Genomic DNA, 17,407 nt, shown 5'->3' with positions numbered 1-17,407 from the left:
TTTGCTATCATTTTTTAATGCTTAAGTCATCCCAAATTGGGCCACTAGGATTCCCCTTAAGCAAACTCCTATGACCTTTTGTTATGACCCCATTAGTCAAGAGTTTCCTTTTTATCTGGGACAACAAGATGTTCCAGAACAATGTTGTAGTTTTTCCTTCCACATTTGGAATCTGCTTTTTTCCCAAGGAGCTCCAGTTCTCTTTAGGGGAGAATCGTACTCTTGTACCTAAATCAGGGCGCCAGTTATGTTCATTCCCACAGCGGTACATGACACGTCCGAGCCCGTTGTCTTACGTAATGTCCCACGTTCTGTATTTATCTGAATCTTTCTTCTTGGTCTCATTTAACAATTTTGGCATATGTACTTCATTAGATGATTTTGTGTGCTTCATATTATGTCAGAAGATACATAATGATAGGTGGTCTCCGAGTTGATGATGCTACTTTTGAATACCACGTTATAGCGGCGACCTCCAGATCTCTTTGTTACAGATTAGCAAGTAACCTGGAGAGCAGTATTTCAGCACAGATGAATAGATACTTTTTCCTCAAAAGCCTTTCATGTAGTGGCTGTAACGTCCTTCGATGATCTTTGGATCAGTCATTTCACTGTTGTTGGTGGAAAAGAGATTTTCTGTTTTTGGTAGAACAGTTTTTCCTTTTTCTTTGTTTAATACGTGTATTAGTAGCCATTCTTTGTTAAAAAGGCTTGAGGAGATTTTCCTAATCAACAGAAGATAACCTATAGTTTCTCCTAAGAAGGCAAGGCAAATGCCAAATGCTTTCACCTTAGTTACAAATTTTAGAGAAAGGAGCTGGTGACAGAAGTTTCTCTCCTGTTTTTTCATTGCAGACCTCCTGGATATTTTTTTATTCAGTACTTTATAATCACAGTCATTATTCTTTTCGATGCTAAACCTGTCCAAAGTTTGCTTACAGGACACTCCATCAGAATATCTCCTCTGTCCTTTTGATAGGCCCCTTTTAGTATTGAGAGCCTTCCTGCTTTCTGGAACAGAAAAATCCCCCCGGCTCATTTTACACATTTCCCAACCCAGTCTTGGGAATAACCAGTCTTCCAAGAAGCTGGGGTTCTTTTTAATGGAGATTGAATTTAGAGACCGGGAAGAATTGGGTACCAACGAGTTTATGTTGATAGTTCCAATTCAGATTTAACATGTGGTATTGTCTTAACTTTTCTAATTTTATATTTGTTTCTCTGTTTTGTGTTTCTTGATTACATTAGCATATTTCAGGACCCGCTTTGTATTATGATATACATAAAACAGATTCAACGTTATGGTATCAGTAACTGTACTAATGACAGCTGATAAGTGAGGTTTACGATTCTTTTGTGATTCTTTTTTGAACATCAGATGTTCATCAGAATACAGTGTTCGGAAATCACATGGAGTAATTTTATTCTCTTATGTGGTTATGTTACCAGATTGACTTACTTTAATTTATAGTTTGTTTTGAATTTGAGGGTTTGCTTCTTAATTTTAGTTTTTTAATAGGTGATACATTTATGTGATTCCAAAGTCAACCAAAGAGATCCACTTAGAGGGGTCGTCTTTCCACATCTTCTCTGGCTGCTCCCTGCCCTGCAGTAATAACCCTCTTGATTAGTGTCTGTCCTTCTGGTGTTTTGTTTGGTTTTGCAAAAATGAACAAATACAAATGCATGATCTTATTTTTCTGCCTTTCATGAAGAGAAACATCCTGTGTACACTTTTTGGCACCTTTCTTTTTTCCCTAAAAACATGCCCACGGTCACAGCCCTAGCATATCCTCAAGAACCCTGCCTCTTTGTTACTCAGCCCCATGCTGTGTCCTGAAAGGATGTGCCGTCGCTTATCGAAGCAGCCTCTTGCCAGGGCACGTCGTTTGGGTGATTTCTAATCTTGTAGTGCTGCAGGGAGGGCGGTTTTGTTGTTGGGGGGGTGTGTGTGTGTAAAAGTATATACTTTTATGATTGATTTCACAGGGTGCATCAAAGGGCAGAAGCTCACATAATGTTGCTAGCTGTCGCCCAGTTCCCCTCCCAGATGGTCCCTTTTGCCCTCCGGGGGGCGGGACTGCCTTCCTCCACAGCCTTTCCTGCAGAGTGTGGTTGCGGACTTTTGGGTTTTTGACAGCGGGTGAGAAACCTATCCCTGATTAATTTTTAAATTCTTAGGAAGATGTTAGAGGAAGCGTCTTATTTTGGTTAACTTCTATGCTCATAGGCTGAAATGTTTAGAGAGAGTCGTGTTTTGTGTTTTTGCTCTATACCGCTTTGAGAAACAAGTGACAGACTGATGCCAACGGGTGACAGGAAAACGAAAGGGGGTGAGCAGTCGAGGGGGTGACAGACGGTGGCGCTGCCATTGCCCTGCAGTAGTAGGAGTGTTCTTAGCAATGGAAACTGTAAGGTGGAAAAACTGTCTTGCTCACAAATAGCATCTTGAATGACTCCTCTAACATTTTTTTCTCAGTAAGAATATGAACCTGCTCTGTTAGATTTAGTGACTGAATCCAGCTTATTGCCTTAATAAAATATTGAAGTACCTAGTCTAACTGGTCCGTAAGAAATGTTCTGTTTGCACTAAACAGGTAGGCTTATAAACTTTGTCCCTTTTCCCTCACTGTGGAAGGAATGTGCGATTTTGTGCGTATGTGGTTATGTACATAATCTCATAGTTGCATTTTTACAGAAGTAAGGGAATTTTTATTTAAATTTTAAGAGAAATCTCTACTCCTATCCCTCCCTCTTTTTGGTAAGGTTGAGTCTTTTACCTGAGGTATAGTTAGGCTAGAGTGTGCCGTTCTCTATCTGATTAAACAAGATAAGGTCCTCAGGCATCATGGTCACCGTGTCCCGCATTTCCCTCCTTCCTTCTACGTTGCATGTTCACAAATTAGTCACAGGAAGGCACAGTGGAAGGGAAACAGCTTCACCCCTGCTGGGTGTCGGTGTGGCACCTAGAGTCACTCCTGCGGCATGGATCACCCGGCACATAATCTTCGCTTCTGTCCAGATTGTTGACCTCTGAATCCATGGAGGAAACTAATGGATGTTATGTTAGGCCACAAGCACTCGATTTAATAATATCAGGAGAGTTTTTTCCTATTTGGCTTCAGGTAACATGATATTCGCAGTGTTACCGTTTACTGTTTTTTAAGGAAAACAGTATCTATTGTTAAATGTATTTATTTTAAAATGTTTATCTCTTTATTTTGAATGAAAGCATGCACAGTTGCACATAAGCGAGGGAGGGGCAGAGAGCGTGGGAGAGAGAATCCCAGGCAGTGCAGAGCCCAGTCGTGAGACTTGATCCCATGAATCATGAGATCATGACCTGAGCAGAAACCAAATCGGACGCTTAACCAATTGAACCACCCGCACGCCCCTTAAGGGAATCTTTAAAAGGCTTAAAAAAGATTAATAAACTTTATTATTTTGTTTTTGGAGTTTTAGGTTAAAAGATTTTTTTTTTTTCTTTTGGAAAGAAGTTCACCTATTACTTGAAAGACCTATCCCCTAGGATTAGGAAGTAAATCTGAATAGTATATTTTTAATTTTTAAAAGACTTTATGATGGGGCACCTGGGTGGCTTAGTCAGTTAAGTGACCGACTTGGATCTTCACTTAGGTCATGATCTCACATTTCGTGGGATCAAGTCCTGCATCGGGCTCTGTGCTGACAGCCTGGAGCCTGCTTGGGAGTCTCTCTGTCCCTCTCTCTTTCCTTTCCCCACTTGCTCTCTGTCTCAAAATAAATATAATTAAAAAGAATAAAAAACTGTACAGTTGAAAGTTTTAAGCATTCATAGGCTAACTAACGATAGCATATAGTGCACCCCGCTGTGCCCATCTCGGAGCTTCAGCATTGTCAGCGCAGCCTTATTTCCCCTTGCTGCGTTTTGTCTTTTGGGTTTTCCAAAAACAGGCCCCTGAAACTATGCTCTTTTGCCTGTAAATACTTTGTTTGCTGATTACATTGGATCTTGTATTAATTCAAAACTTACAGTGACTGAGGTTAGTTCGAACTACTGTGCTTTTTTAGGAAATCGTTTTCTAAATTCAGAAAACTTCCGAAGAGAGTCTTGAATGTAAGGAGCCCTCCTCTTCTGAAGAATACTTGTTTGGGGGAAAAGTTTTCTTACATTCAGGCATACAGGATCAGACAGAATGGTGAAGGAAAGGGGAGAAGGTTCCTGTGAGTCCATTATGACCGGAAGTGGTGGACCTCTGGGTTGTTTTCTCACTCCCGACACTAGGTGGTGCTCTAGCTCTAGACCAGACGCGCCTCCACCCTGGCTCAGCTCTGCCCCTGAGCCTGGTGTGCAGGTTGTGTGTTCACAGCCTGTGAAGTCTGGATAAATGCTTTTCTTCTGCTGTTTCTTAGAGGCAGTTTGCATTGAGGCATTGAATATGATCGTTATAAATGAGTCTTTGCTTCTTAAAGATTTAAATATTTTCGGGAACTTAACCTAAGGAAGCTTATGTTCTTTAGCTTCATTGTTTTCTTAATGATCTTACTCTACATATATGAGAAGAAAACATATATTTACAAAAGTATTCATTGTATTAGACTGACATTTTTCTTAAGTCATGTGGAGAAATCAGGCAGTCGTGTGTAGGCATGTACTATTTTATAAACATCTAACTCTGTTATATAACTAACATCTTGTATGATGATGGCAAGCTCTCAGCATTTTGAAATATTTTTTATTTATTTTTAAGGCTAGGGATAACTTACTTGACTAGAGTAGAGGGCTTTGACAATTAGTTGTATACTTCAGTCGAAAAAGCCTCTTTTCCTGAACAGCCCCTGAGTCCAGGGACTTTTGTATTGTAGTATGTCTTAAGGTATGCTGTGAGACATTTGTCAGTAATAGTAGTTAAGTTACTAGAACTTTTTAAAAATATCTTAATGTTTGTTTATTCTTGAGAAAGCGTGCGGGGGAAGGGCGGAGAGAGAGGGAGGCATAGAATCCGAGGCAGGCTCCAGGCTCTGAGCTGTCAGCACAGAGCCGGATGTGGGGTTTGAACCCCACGAACCGAGCGATATGACCTGAGCCGAAATTGGACGCTTAACAGACTGAGCCCCCCCAGGCACTCTGATTACTGAAGTGTTTGAATCACTTACCTAAATATATTAGAGCCGAGGCACGATTATATCTCCAGCATAATGTTAATTTGGGGGGAGATGCAGAGAGGTGGAGTTATAGCTATGCGAACATTTTTCCTTAAAATTTCCTTTGTCAACAGTTTCTAAAACTTGTCTCAGATCATAAGATCATAGCATTCTACAACATTAGACATGAAAGGACCTTAGCGATTGTGCACATTTCTTACTTAGAGAGTTAAAGTAGGTTGTCCAAGATAAGGTGATGGTTAGTGGCAGAGCGATGTCTGTATATTCCCATGTTATTTCCGCTGGGCCATGGTGCCCAAGTACGGAAAAGTGGAAGTGGGCCTAAATAATGAACACAGAATAACTGACATCAGTAAATGATCAACCTTAGCAGATTCTCCAATAATTGGAACATTAGGCTTTATGTACTCATTTAAAATGACCGTTTTCCCCAAGTGTATGTCGTTCCCTGTCTTCTCACACCCTGTGCAGGACTTGTCTGCTGCTGACGGCTCTCCTAGTGCCTCAGGAGCGCTCTGTTCTTGCTGGATTCTGCTGTGACACATGCCCTCAGATGACTGCTTTTTCCTCCAAAGTGTTTCTCTATTTTAATCTTTTTTCCTTTTTTGCTGTCAGTTCTTAACTGTCGCAGCTTGTCTGGTTAGAGCATTCTTTTCCTCTCTAATCTGTGGTTTATTAGTGTTTTCCTTAAAATATGTATTGAGCACTTAACCGTGCACCATGTACTCTTCGTGAGGCGCTCAGCACAGCCTCACAGATGAGTGAACAAGGTGAACATCCCTTGCTGTTGTAGAGCTCACAGTCCAGGGTGGGAGAAGGTGGTCAGAAGTGGTCACTTAAACAGGAAGCATCAGCAATTAGTCAATTATCTAGTAGGTTAGCAGGGGAGAAGCATTAGGGAGAAGTAGAGCAGGTGTAAAGGAGGAGTCGAAATATTACTTATTGGCTTGGAAACTAGATTGCCAGGTGTACTGTTAATCAGGTAGTTGTCGAGAGGAAAATGGGAAATGGCACTTGAGGGATTTTCTGTGGGTCATGGACATAAGCACGCTGTTTGGCATCCTCATTTTGACCTTTATTGCTCTCTTCTGGGGGTTTTGTCTTGAGATTTAGTATCTGAAATTCTGGAGTAGCTCGATAACTGCCCATTACAGTAGTATAACAGCTATCCTAGGTAACATATGCATGCCTCCGTTGTTTCCTGAAAGCCGAGGGAGGCCACAGTGAAATGCAGTGTTTGGTGTCAGATCGAGTGTTTGGCATCCAATGGACGTTGATTCTTGATTAACCTGACACTGCATTCCTGCTTTCAGTCTTAACTGTGTCTGTGTGGCTTTGGGCAAGTTTTCTGATTTATTCATTTCAGGTTCATTCATTTCAGCTTTATTCATTTCAGGTTCCTCATTTGTAAACATGGGGGGAAATAGTGCAGTGGGGTTTCTCATCAGGGTTAAATAAAGGTGAAGGTGCTCGGTCATATCATCACTGACTACACTTCAGTTGCTAGAATGCAGATAATAAACAGCTAGGACTCATCAGAGATACTGAGGTCAAGGGCGAGTAAGGAATACAGTTGGCCCATCCCACTGGGATTTGCAAATGAAATTGTATTTTTCTTTGTTTTTCCATTGCATTTCAAGTATTTGTTCAAATTAAAAGATCACGTGTTTGAAATTTTAATATTAGAATTAGTTATTTCAAAGGAAAAAAGTAATATTCAAAACCAGTTTGGTTCATCAGTATGTAATTTTAGTCTTTAAAATTCTGTTATACCTTTTATAAGTTTTATGTGGTATTACTTGGTGAGGATTTATACATATATTTCTTTAAAAAATTTTTTTGGTAATGTTTATTTTTGAAAGAGAGACAAAGTACGAGTGGGGGAGGGGCAGAGAGAGCGAGGGAGACACAGAATCCGAAGCAGGCTCCAGGCTGAGCTGTCAGCAGAGCCCGATGCGGGTCTCCAACTCAGGAACCATGAGATCATGATCTGAGCCGAAGTCGGACGCCTAACCGACTGAGCCACCCAGGTGCCCCTATACATATATTTAATTGCTTTACTTACAGTGGGAGAAAAAGGAGCTATGGATGTTTCTGGGGGTTGTTTTTTGGTTTTTTATTCTTGTGATAGAGCTTCTTGCCCATTCTTAGAGTATATCTCTCCTTTTGAAAAATTAGCTCATTAGTCTATGGTAATCCGTAGCATCCTCTGTGTTGTTGCGCCTGCTTCTAAAAATCTGGTCCCGGAACTGGAAGAAACCCGCAATGCTCAGCCAAGTGCCCGGCATGGAGCTCGCGCGCGCGAGCAGCTGCCCCGCCTGTTTGTAAGGAACAGCTGGAGAGAGAGCGCACTTGGTGCCACGTGGAAAACTACTCAGAAAGGAACTGGTGACGTGAAGCAAATGGAGAATTGAGATGATGTCAAAAGCTCTTGACAGTTGTCCTTCTATAATAAGTAAAAGCTGTTTTGAATTTCCTGACAGAGTGCTGAGAAATTCACCCACGATGAGTTAAGCACGTGTTATTGAGTGTAAAGCTCAGCTGATAGGACTCATCTTGTCGTGAGCACAGTTTGTCTTTACCTCTTGTATGTTAGCTCTGCTTTTTCCATTAAATCTGCGGAACTTCAAGTTTTATGACCCCCTGGTAATGACTTAACAAGCAAACAATACTGCCTATTGATAAGTAGTCTAAACAATGAAGGTGTGTGTTTTTGCTGTGGTAATTCATTTGATATGCCAAATAATTTTAGGCAACTGCTCGCATGATTAAAAAGTAGTTGATTTTATTTTAGTCAGTAGTTAGTTGTAAAAGTAAAAAGTATGGTTTATATACCTGATTATGCAGAGCATAATTTTGCCTTTAAGGGAAATAGGGGATATATTTGTATAGGTCTGTAAACATTGGCATGTGCGTATGTCTCTATATATTTGTGTATATATGTTTTTATGACAGTCATTCTAGAAATTGGTCAAAATTTTGTACTTAGCATGGCTCCATGTTCCTTTGGAGGAAGTGTGGAGAAGTGTTATTTTTCTCTTCAACCAATCATGTAAACATTTCATTCTTACCGTGTTCTAGTCACTGTGGCAGGTTCTGGGGATGCAGAGGTGAATAAGACATGGTCCTTTGTTCATTTTAGCTCAAATAAGATGAATTTTAAAATACTTTAAAAAAACACCTTTTCATAGGTTTGCATTAATATTGAAGTGTTAAAATACTAATAATATTAAAAATTGTTGGAAATGTATGTACCTGGTGTGTGATGTGGAGATATTTGATCTTGCATGAAATAAGTTGATTTGATAAGTGTGTAAGTAGTACCCTATAACCATTATTAATGTTAATAAAGTTAAGTGTTAGCTTTAAAAAATTTTTTTTTAATGTTTATTTTTGAGACAGAGATAGAGCACAAGCTGGGGAGGGGCAGAGAGAGAGGGAGAGACTCTGAAATAGGCTCCAGGCTCTGAGCTGTCAGCACAGAGCCCGGACTGCGAGATCATGATTGAGCCAAAGTCAGATGCCCAACCGACTGAGCCACCTAGGCGCCCCAGCTTTTAATAATATTTAAATAATACTTAAATACTTATAAATATACTTACAAATAAAAGTATACACTTAAATGATTAGTGATAATATGTTTTATTAGTATTTTAACCAGAGGGCTTTTATTTTATTATTTTAAAGTTTTATTATTTTTATTTTTAAAAATTTTTAATGTTTATTTTTGAGTGACAGAGAAAGAGCACAAGCAGGAAAGGGGCAGAGAGAGAGGAAGACACAGAATCTGAAGCAAGGTCCAGGCTCTGAGCCATCAGCACAGAGCCTCATGTGGGGCTTGAACTCATGAACTGTGAGATCATGACCTGAGCAGAAGTCAGACACTTAACCGGCAGAACCACCTAGGTGTCCCTACTTTTATTTATTTTTAGAGTGAGAGGGAGAGTGCATATGCTTGCATGGGGCGGGGGATGCAGAGAGAAAGAGAGGGAGAGAGAGAATTCCAGGCAGGCCTGGTGCTGTCAGCACAGAGCATGACATGGGACTCGATCCCAAGAACCGTGAGACCATCCCCTGAGCTGATATCAAGAGCCCGACACTTAACCAGTTGAGCCACCTAGGCAACCCTGGCCAGAGGGCTTTTAAAATAAATTTAAAAATATTTTTTAATGCTTTATTTATTTCTGAGAGAGAGAGAGCATGAGCATGAGCAGGGGAGGGTCAGAGAGAGAGGGAGACACAGAATCTGAAACAGGCTCCAGGCCCTGAGCTAGCTGTTAGCACAGAGCACAACTCAGAGCTCTAACCCACGAATCGTGCGATCGTGACCTGAGCCGAAGTCGGATGCTCAATGGACTGAGCCACCCAGGCACCCCAATAAATTTTGTTTTGATTGTTGTTTCCTGCTAATTTTTATTTGTTTGTATTTTCTGCTTATCCCTAATTCTTGTCATTCAGATTTCTTGGAAGACCCCCAGGTTTTCAAAGTCAATTTGAATCTTTTACCCAACTTAGTGTCATTTAAAATGGTACCTGGTTTTGCCCTCAGTCTCTTGAGTAGTTGCCCCTGAAAAATACTTACTGGAGGGGCTCAGTCTGTTAAGTGTCCAGCTCTTGATTTTGGCTCAGGTCATGATCCCAGGGTCGTGGGATTGAGCCCCACGTTGGGCTCTGTGCTGGGCAGGGAGACTGCTTGGGATTCTCTGTTCCCTCTGCCCCTCCCCTGCTTGCACTCTCTCTGTCTCTCTCGAGATAAATAAACTTTAAAAAAACATTACTGGAAGTTTCCCTGCAGGAAATGAAAGGTGTTGCTGGAGTACACTGGTCCTCCTGAGAAGATCAAACGAGAAGGGCGCAGGCAGTTTCCACAGTGATAGAAGTTCTTGGGCACTCACTGGTGGTTGCTGCTGTCAGGTTATGACGTCTCGCCTTGACTGATATGATCTGATTCTACAGAGTATCCAGGGGCTGTGAAGAAACATAGGGGCAAAAGAAAGACCACGAATATTCACTTATGCGTTTATGAGTTGATTAAGTCGTGAACGAATGAATGCGTGGCGGCATTTAAGCAGCAAATATTGAGTTCCTGCTTTGTGCCAGGCATTATTTTCGACTGTAGGGATGCAGCATAGTGAGCAAAGACAGACAATTTCTTACCCTCCGATTATATGCTAGTGAGAAAGATAAAAAGTATGTAGGATAGTGTCAGGGCAATATGTGCTAACAGTTCATGAAGAAGAGGGGAGGGATACAGATGGTGATGGAGTCACCTAAGGCCATTGGGAAGAGGCCCTGAGGAGACAGGCCCCTTGCATACACCTGAGTGAAGAGCACGTGCCTGTGTATTTTGTCAGGAGGTGTGTTTCAGTCTGCGGGAGAGGCAGGAGATGCTCACACGGGGGCCGGGACATGGGATGAGGCTGGGAACAGAGCATGGGACATCTTCCTCATTTATGTTGCTTGCGAATGTATTTTTTTCTTTTTTCTTTTAACATCGCTTTTTTAAAGTTTTTTTTTTTTTTTTTTTTTATTTTGAGAGAGACAGAGGCAGTGTAAGTTGCAGAGGGGCAGAGAGAAAGGGAGACAGACAGAGGAAGAGACAGAATCCCAAGCAGGCTTTGCACTGTTAGCGCGGATCCTGACGTGGGGCTTGAACTTACGTACTGTAAGATCATGACCTGAGCCAAAACCAAGAGTCAGACGCTTAACTGACTGAGCCACTAGGCGCCCCTTCTTTTTTTTTTTTTTTTTTTAAGTTTATTTTGAGAGAGAGAAAGTGAGCACAAGTGGGGGAGGGGCAGAGAGAGGCAGACAGAGAATCCCAAGCAGGTTACAGATGTCAGCACAGAGCCCGACGTGAGACTCAATCCCGTGACCTTGATATCAGGACCTGAACCCAAATCAAGAGTTGGACCTTTTTTAAAAATTTTATTAAAAAAATTTTTTTTCACATTTATTTATTTTTTAAAGACAGAGCACGATCAGGGGAAGGGCAGACAGAGAGGGAGACACAGAATCTGAGGTAGGCTCCAGGCTCTGAGCTGTCAGCACAGAGCCTGACGCTGGGCTCGAACCCACGGACTGCGAGATCATGACCTGAGCTGAAGTTGGACGCTTAACCCACGTGCCCCATGAATGTATTTTTAAAATCCTCCCTTTTTGCCATTTGTTGGCTGAATTTGTCATTATTGTAAACATTATGCATTTTGTTGTAGACTTAATTGCTTTCCTTCCTTGCTACCTGAATGTTTATTTATCACTGTATTTTAGTATTAATTTGTAACACTGAGATTTGGTAGCTCTGGGTTTTATTGCCTTCGTGATAAGTTCTGATTCATGGTGGTGTTCAGTCTTTGGTTTAATGGAGGGAACTATGGATTGGAAAGGCTTGTAGGTTCTAACCCTAGTTTTGCTGCTGACTATCAAGTGTAACATGTTGTGGACCTCAGTTCATCTGGATGTAAGCTAGTGGAGCTGGACTGGACTTTTAATAAGTTCAAATATATACTATTTGTGGTAATAGATACAAAGTCACTGTTTATAAGACCTATAACTGTTATTGTAGTGAATACATGCAATGAGTTAGGCGGTAATGAATGACTTAGTTATACCCCAAATTTCTGTTGTTCTTAGAAACTGGAGAGTGGCTAGTATGTATTGAAGTAGTAGCCCACTAATTGGGACATGCATTAGCAAATGGACTCAACACAGCAAATCTGATAGCTTTGTGTATTAGTGTTGTGGGCTTTTGTGATTCTGGGCAGACCTTAGAATCTTTCAAGAGACATTTTATTATTGTTCCTTCCTTGGTGTTGGCTTGAGTATTAGCCATTCACCAGTCTAAAGTGCTGAATCTTGTGCTGTAGGGAAAATTTTGGGCAGGAACCATGACTCTTAAAAGAGGGGGAAAAGGGGTCATTAATTCATTGATGAAGTTTGTGTTAGATTTTTCTCATACTGTGAACAGCCACACTGAGTATTTCATTGAGCATTTTTACTAAGTACAGGTTGGGTAAAATAAGTCCTAGCTGGCAGTGTTTCCCAAAATGGGTTTTGCAGAATCTTAGTTCTGTAGAATGTTAATAAATGTTACATGAAATTTAAAACAAACCAAAAAGAAGCAAAATTTTCTGATCGTGAACTTCAGAAACCACCAGATTAAATGAAGTTGAGGAGTTTTTGTTTTGCTAACTTTATTGAAGTATAACTGACACGTTGCATTGTGTAACTTAAAGGTATACAACCTATAGATTTGATACACGTATATTACAGTGAGATGACCATCATAGTGCTAGTTAATACCTTTAGCATATCGCAGAGTTACCATTTCTCTTCTGTAATGAAAACACTTAACATCTACTTTCTGAGCAACTTTCCAGTGTCCAGTACAGTGTTGTTCCCTATGATCACAATGCTGTGCCTTCAGTCCCCAGAACTAATTTATCATTTTTAAGGACAGGAATTCTCAAAGCCTTTCATTTAACAGTATACCTTATAATTCTCTAAGATGAGGAAGGGACAGTGAGACAGCAGTGACAGGCAACATTTCCCAAACTTATTTGGCCATGGAAACTTGGTGTGCCACAGGGTAGCAGCCGGTGAAACTGGTTAGGCTGAAAATCATCTTACAGAGAGAAAGCTGGAGCCCAGATAACTAAAGTCACTCAAGTAGGTAGACCCAGTGGGGTTCCAGACCAGCTCTTCGACTGTTCTTCCCATCAGCAAAAAAAGTTCATTTAGTGGCTCAGAAGACATAGGTTTAAATGTTAGGATGTAAATATGATTTTCCTTGTCATCTTTTAAGATTTGTTGAAGCTCAGTAACTAGTCCCAAAGGTCTCACTCAGGTCTAACGAAACAAGGCAGTGCAAGTAGTTAGTCCTTTCTGCTCCCCCTCCCTCTGCTAACAGGTGGGAGAGAGAGAATGGCTATAGAAATGAATTTCAGGGTTTCCCGAATCTGTTCTTTTTACTCCTCACTAAAATTAGGGTAAACAGGTTTTTGGCTCTCAAACTGTGTTGTGACTCCCTGCTAAGTACAGATTTAATTTTCATTCCCTGGATGACTTTTTAAATGGGTATTAGCTCTATAGGCTGCTTTTGAAGGTTTTGTTTTCTGGCAGTGAAATGAAATAATGAAACTTTTTGTGGAATCAAATTAATTTCTAAGAATTATAGATTTACAAGAAACACATTCTTAACATCAAACGTAGTTTTTGCACTGCCTTAAAATAGTCCACTTACAATAGTACAGATATGTACCAGCAGCTGTGGGAGAATGGGAAGGGAGTCTAACACTTTGTGTACTGAATATATTAACTGAATATAGGTAGGTAGTTAATATATAATATAGTTAATGTGTTAACTGAATAGAGTTAGTTTTGGAACTAAAACTTCCAAATTTATGATAGAAAAACTTAGTATTTTACATTGAGGTTTGATTTAGATTTTAAATAAAGGTTTTATTAGCTTATACCCTAAAATAGTTAGACTTCTCCCCTGACAGTCTGTAAGATAGTAAGTAGCCTGTGTGAGGGTGATAGGCCAGGAAAACAGGCAGAAATATTTTATTAATGCAAGGACACTTTGAGTAATCTTTATGAGTAGTTATGAGAAAGATTTGAATTGCACTTTGACAAATAGGTAGAACTCACTGATGTTCTTAGATTTAGGAAAAAAATTGTGGCTTATCTTGTAAAAATTGCTGTTTAGTGTTCCTTTTTTGTTAACATATAGGAATTTAACATGGTTCCTGATTAAACCGAAAAGGCATTTCAGGAACATAGGAGTTTAAATTACGTATGTGTTGAGTGTCCTATACTATGAAGATGAATAGATGGTTATAGTTTTACAGGGATATTTTGACAAAACCGGTAGTGGACATTCCCTTTTGTTGCCTGACCTGCCCCCACCCCTCCACCAGCATAACTGGCAGGGTTAATAGCAAGTCTTGGGAAAAGAAAGAACTTGCTAATCATAACTGACAGGAAGCTGAACTACAATTTTGTGTGCTTGGAAAACTGTTGAGAAAACTTTGGTAAGCATTAAGTGCTTCTCTGGAAGGAATGACATGTTACGACGTGGCTACCGAGATGGCTGGAAGTGGTAAGTTAGTAAGAACGCTTAGAAGAGAAGCAAGGTCAGTTAAGTAGCTGTGGAACATGAGAACTGTTCTCGGTCTATCCTTTTCCCCTTTTTAGAGGCCTGGAAGATTTTTTAACTGGTACTGATGCCCTTTATTCAAGGATGCTAAATATAGAACATAATCCTTATTTAAAAAAAAAAAATCAAGAGTAGACAGAATAATTGACAGCATTTTTGTGAATTTTAGCAAGTGAGTCCCAAGTAATAATGTTATTAGTATTGTTATGGAAAACCTTACCTGTTTGCTTTTGACAAGCCAAGTATCGGGCAGATTATTCTATTTTCAGTGATATTAAGTTGACATTTCTTAGAAGTAGTCTTTAAAATAGAAAGATAAAGACTAAGGCTATATGTACGTTCAGTTGTTTCTGCAATGATGAAGTACATTCCCGTCTGTAAAATCAGTAAGATACTTTATAAACATATTATTTGTTTTTCAACATTTTGCCTAAATATCTAAAATAAAATCTTTCCCTTAAACTTACTAGCTAACTGTGCCCGTAACGTAATATTTCTAAAATAGCCACATGATTGTAACTATGTTAGAAAAGTCATATTAATGTGGGCTGCTGACTGTGGCCATAATCTGTTGTTTTAAAGGTAACACTAAGCTGTTTTGATACTGATCAGACACTGTGATGCTCTTTGTTAGAAGGCCTCTACTTCTAGATAATACGTATCTATTTCTACTGTCAGGTACAGTGTATGTGTATGTACGCAACAGATTTTGCAGTTATATTTGCTTTATTATAGTTCTTTTCCAAAGTACTGCCATCTGTATTGAATATAATGTATAATTTCACAATGAAAGAATTTACTAATTAAATGAAGGGCACTAGCAGTGGGTTTTCTGGTGTGCTGATGAAGAAGCAGCATTTTTGGACCTTTCTCATGTCACTTTGGATAGGAGAGTGAATGTGCGCCTCGTGATTTGTTATCCTGTTTTTACGGCTTTGGGAATTGAGAACTTTTACTTATTAGTACGTCATGTTTTGGCAGCTTCAAACAGGATGAGAAGTTTTAGGTCTGTTTTGAAAAAGCTGTGACAGGAATACTATATACACCTGCGACAAGGGTGTATGTATGTTATTGGAGCTGCAAGGAGACCTTAGTTTTCCTGAAGAGTAATTTACATGCTTCTTTATTGTTATTTAAAGTAACCTCCATTCTAACTGAAACATCAATTGCTTCTGAGCCAGAGCTACTCCTAAGTTCTGAAGTTAATTGTGTGCAATATAGTTAGCATGCACATAGTGGAGAAAAGTACAGAAACCGTGCAGTAGCACATTTCTCATTCTAAAATACAGATTCTCGGTACCTCATTTTTCTCCACTGTTGCTGCTGGCTGGCCTTTCAGTTCCCACGTTTTATTCCTGGGGGGCAGGGTGGGAGCAGTTGTCTCTTGTTGGGCGACCGTGAAAAGATTCCAAGACCACAAGGTTGCATTTAAAATTTCAAAAGCATTAAACTGTTTCATACCAACATTATGAAAACTGAGAGTTTTGGTATATCTTAGGGGCACATAGGTGGCTCAGTTGGTAGAGTGTGTGACTTTGATCTTGGGGTTGTGAGTTCAAGCCCCACATTGGGCATAGAGCTTACTCAAAAAAAAAAAGTTTTGGTATATCTTGCACTTTCAGAATGTTCTCTTAACAGTTAATATAATCTAATTGCATATTGATGTTTAAATTAAGAAAATACTCAAGTACACCCTGCCACCTAGGGCCTAGATGATACTAGTTAATTACATGGCTTTGGGGTGCATTAGTAACATTTCACAAATATATTTGCTTTAGTGTTGCGGAGAGGAAGTGTCTGATAATACTTTTTTAAACTTTATCGCAGAAAAATGGAAATATTTACAAAGTAGGAGTCATATAATGAATCTGCATATATTCATCTGCTGTCCTCGCCAGTTTAATATAACGGCCAGTCTTGTTCTATCTATACACTTCCCTACAGCAGTTCCCTCCTGACCCGCGTGATTCTGAAGGAAATCCCAGACATCATGTAATTTCACTGAGAAATATTTCAGTGTGTATCTCTAAAAGAGCATCAAATTCTCTGTATTCCCTGTGAGTACTAGCTAGCTTTGTTGTGGCGAGGCAGTTCAACAGTGCTTGGAAACAGGCCTGCTATTGCATTTTATTGTGGTTATTTTGCATTTAGAAAGATCAAGAGTTTATACTACTTGGGCATTTTATTATTACAGCAACTCTCAAGTAACTCTCAAAGGATTTGAAATGTTGATTTTATAAATGATACCTAAAAAACATTATGAATTATCATCATGAATATGTATGAAATTATGTGACAGTCTTCATTTCTGAGCTGACCTGCAGTTTGCTTTGTGGTCTGCCCATGGTTCCCCCGGCCCCTTCAAAATTTATGTTTCTTCATTTAAAATTTTTTTAATGTTTTATTTATTTCTGAGAGAGAGACAGAGAGACAGCGTGAGCAGGGTAGGGTCAGAGAGAGAGGGAAGCACAGAATCTGAAGCAGGCTCCAGGCTCTGAGCTGTCAGCACAGAGCCTGACACAGGGCTTGAACCCACAAACTGTGAGATCATGACCTGAGCCAAAGTCGGACGCCTAACCCACTGAGCCACCCAGGCGCCCCTGTGATTTTTCATTTAAATGCTGAGAACCACATATGTACAACACCTAGCATGTTTAACATTTGGGCTGAAGTTCTGTAAGCCTGCATGTGTGTCAGACAGCAGAGAGAACAGCTGTGCACGTAGGCTGCACAGAGAAGGGAAGGTGGAATGGGGTGTCGCTGCAGCCAGGCACCTGGGTGGGGGCGACTCCCTTTTCACTCTCACTCACCCAGCCTCCTCTCCTGGTCTTGGGTTTTTATTTCTCTTCTTGGTTCCCCTTTAGTTTCTGTCTTTTCCTTCTCTTGGCCTTTACTTAAGTTTGCTAGTGGCTTTCATGGTCAGGAAGATTACTCATCCTTTGGAAGGGCTGTGAGATGAAACTTTAAAAAATGAAAGCTTTTAGGATTAATTTGTTGTGTTTTAATTTGTTTTTTTGTACAAATTTTTTTAACATGCTTATTTAGGGAGTGGGGTACAGGGGAAGGGGGTGATGGGCATGGAGGAGGGCACTTGTTGGGATG

At 40.1% G+C, this 17,407-nt stretch overlaps 1 protein-coding gene across 7 annotated transcripts in view; it reads left to right on the top strand.

Moving 5' to 3' along the window:
- Nucleotides 1-17,407, top strand: part of ATE1 (arginyltransferase 1) — a 149,978-nt gene that overhangs the window by 28,833 nt on the left and 103,738 nt on the right. The gene's annotated exons all lie outside the window — the stretch shown is intronic.

This window comes from Hyaena hyaena, unplaced genomic scaffold (genome assembly GCF_003009895.1).
Source record: "Hyaena hyaena isolate Hyena2069 unplaced genomic scaffold, ASM300989v1 scaffold_367, whole genome shotgun sequence".
In the NCBI taxonomy this organism is placed as follows: domain Eukaryota; kingdom Metazoa; phylum Chordata; class Mammalia; order Carnivora; family Hyaenidae; genus Hyaena; species Hyaena hyaena.
This window is presented reverse-complemented; position numbering and strand designations above follow the sequence as displayed.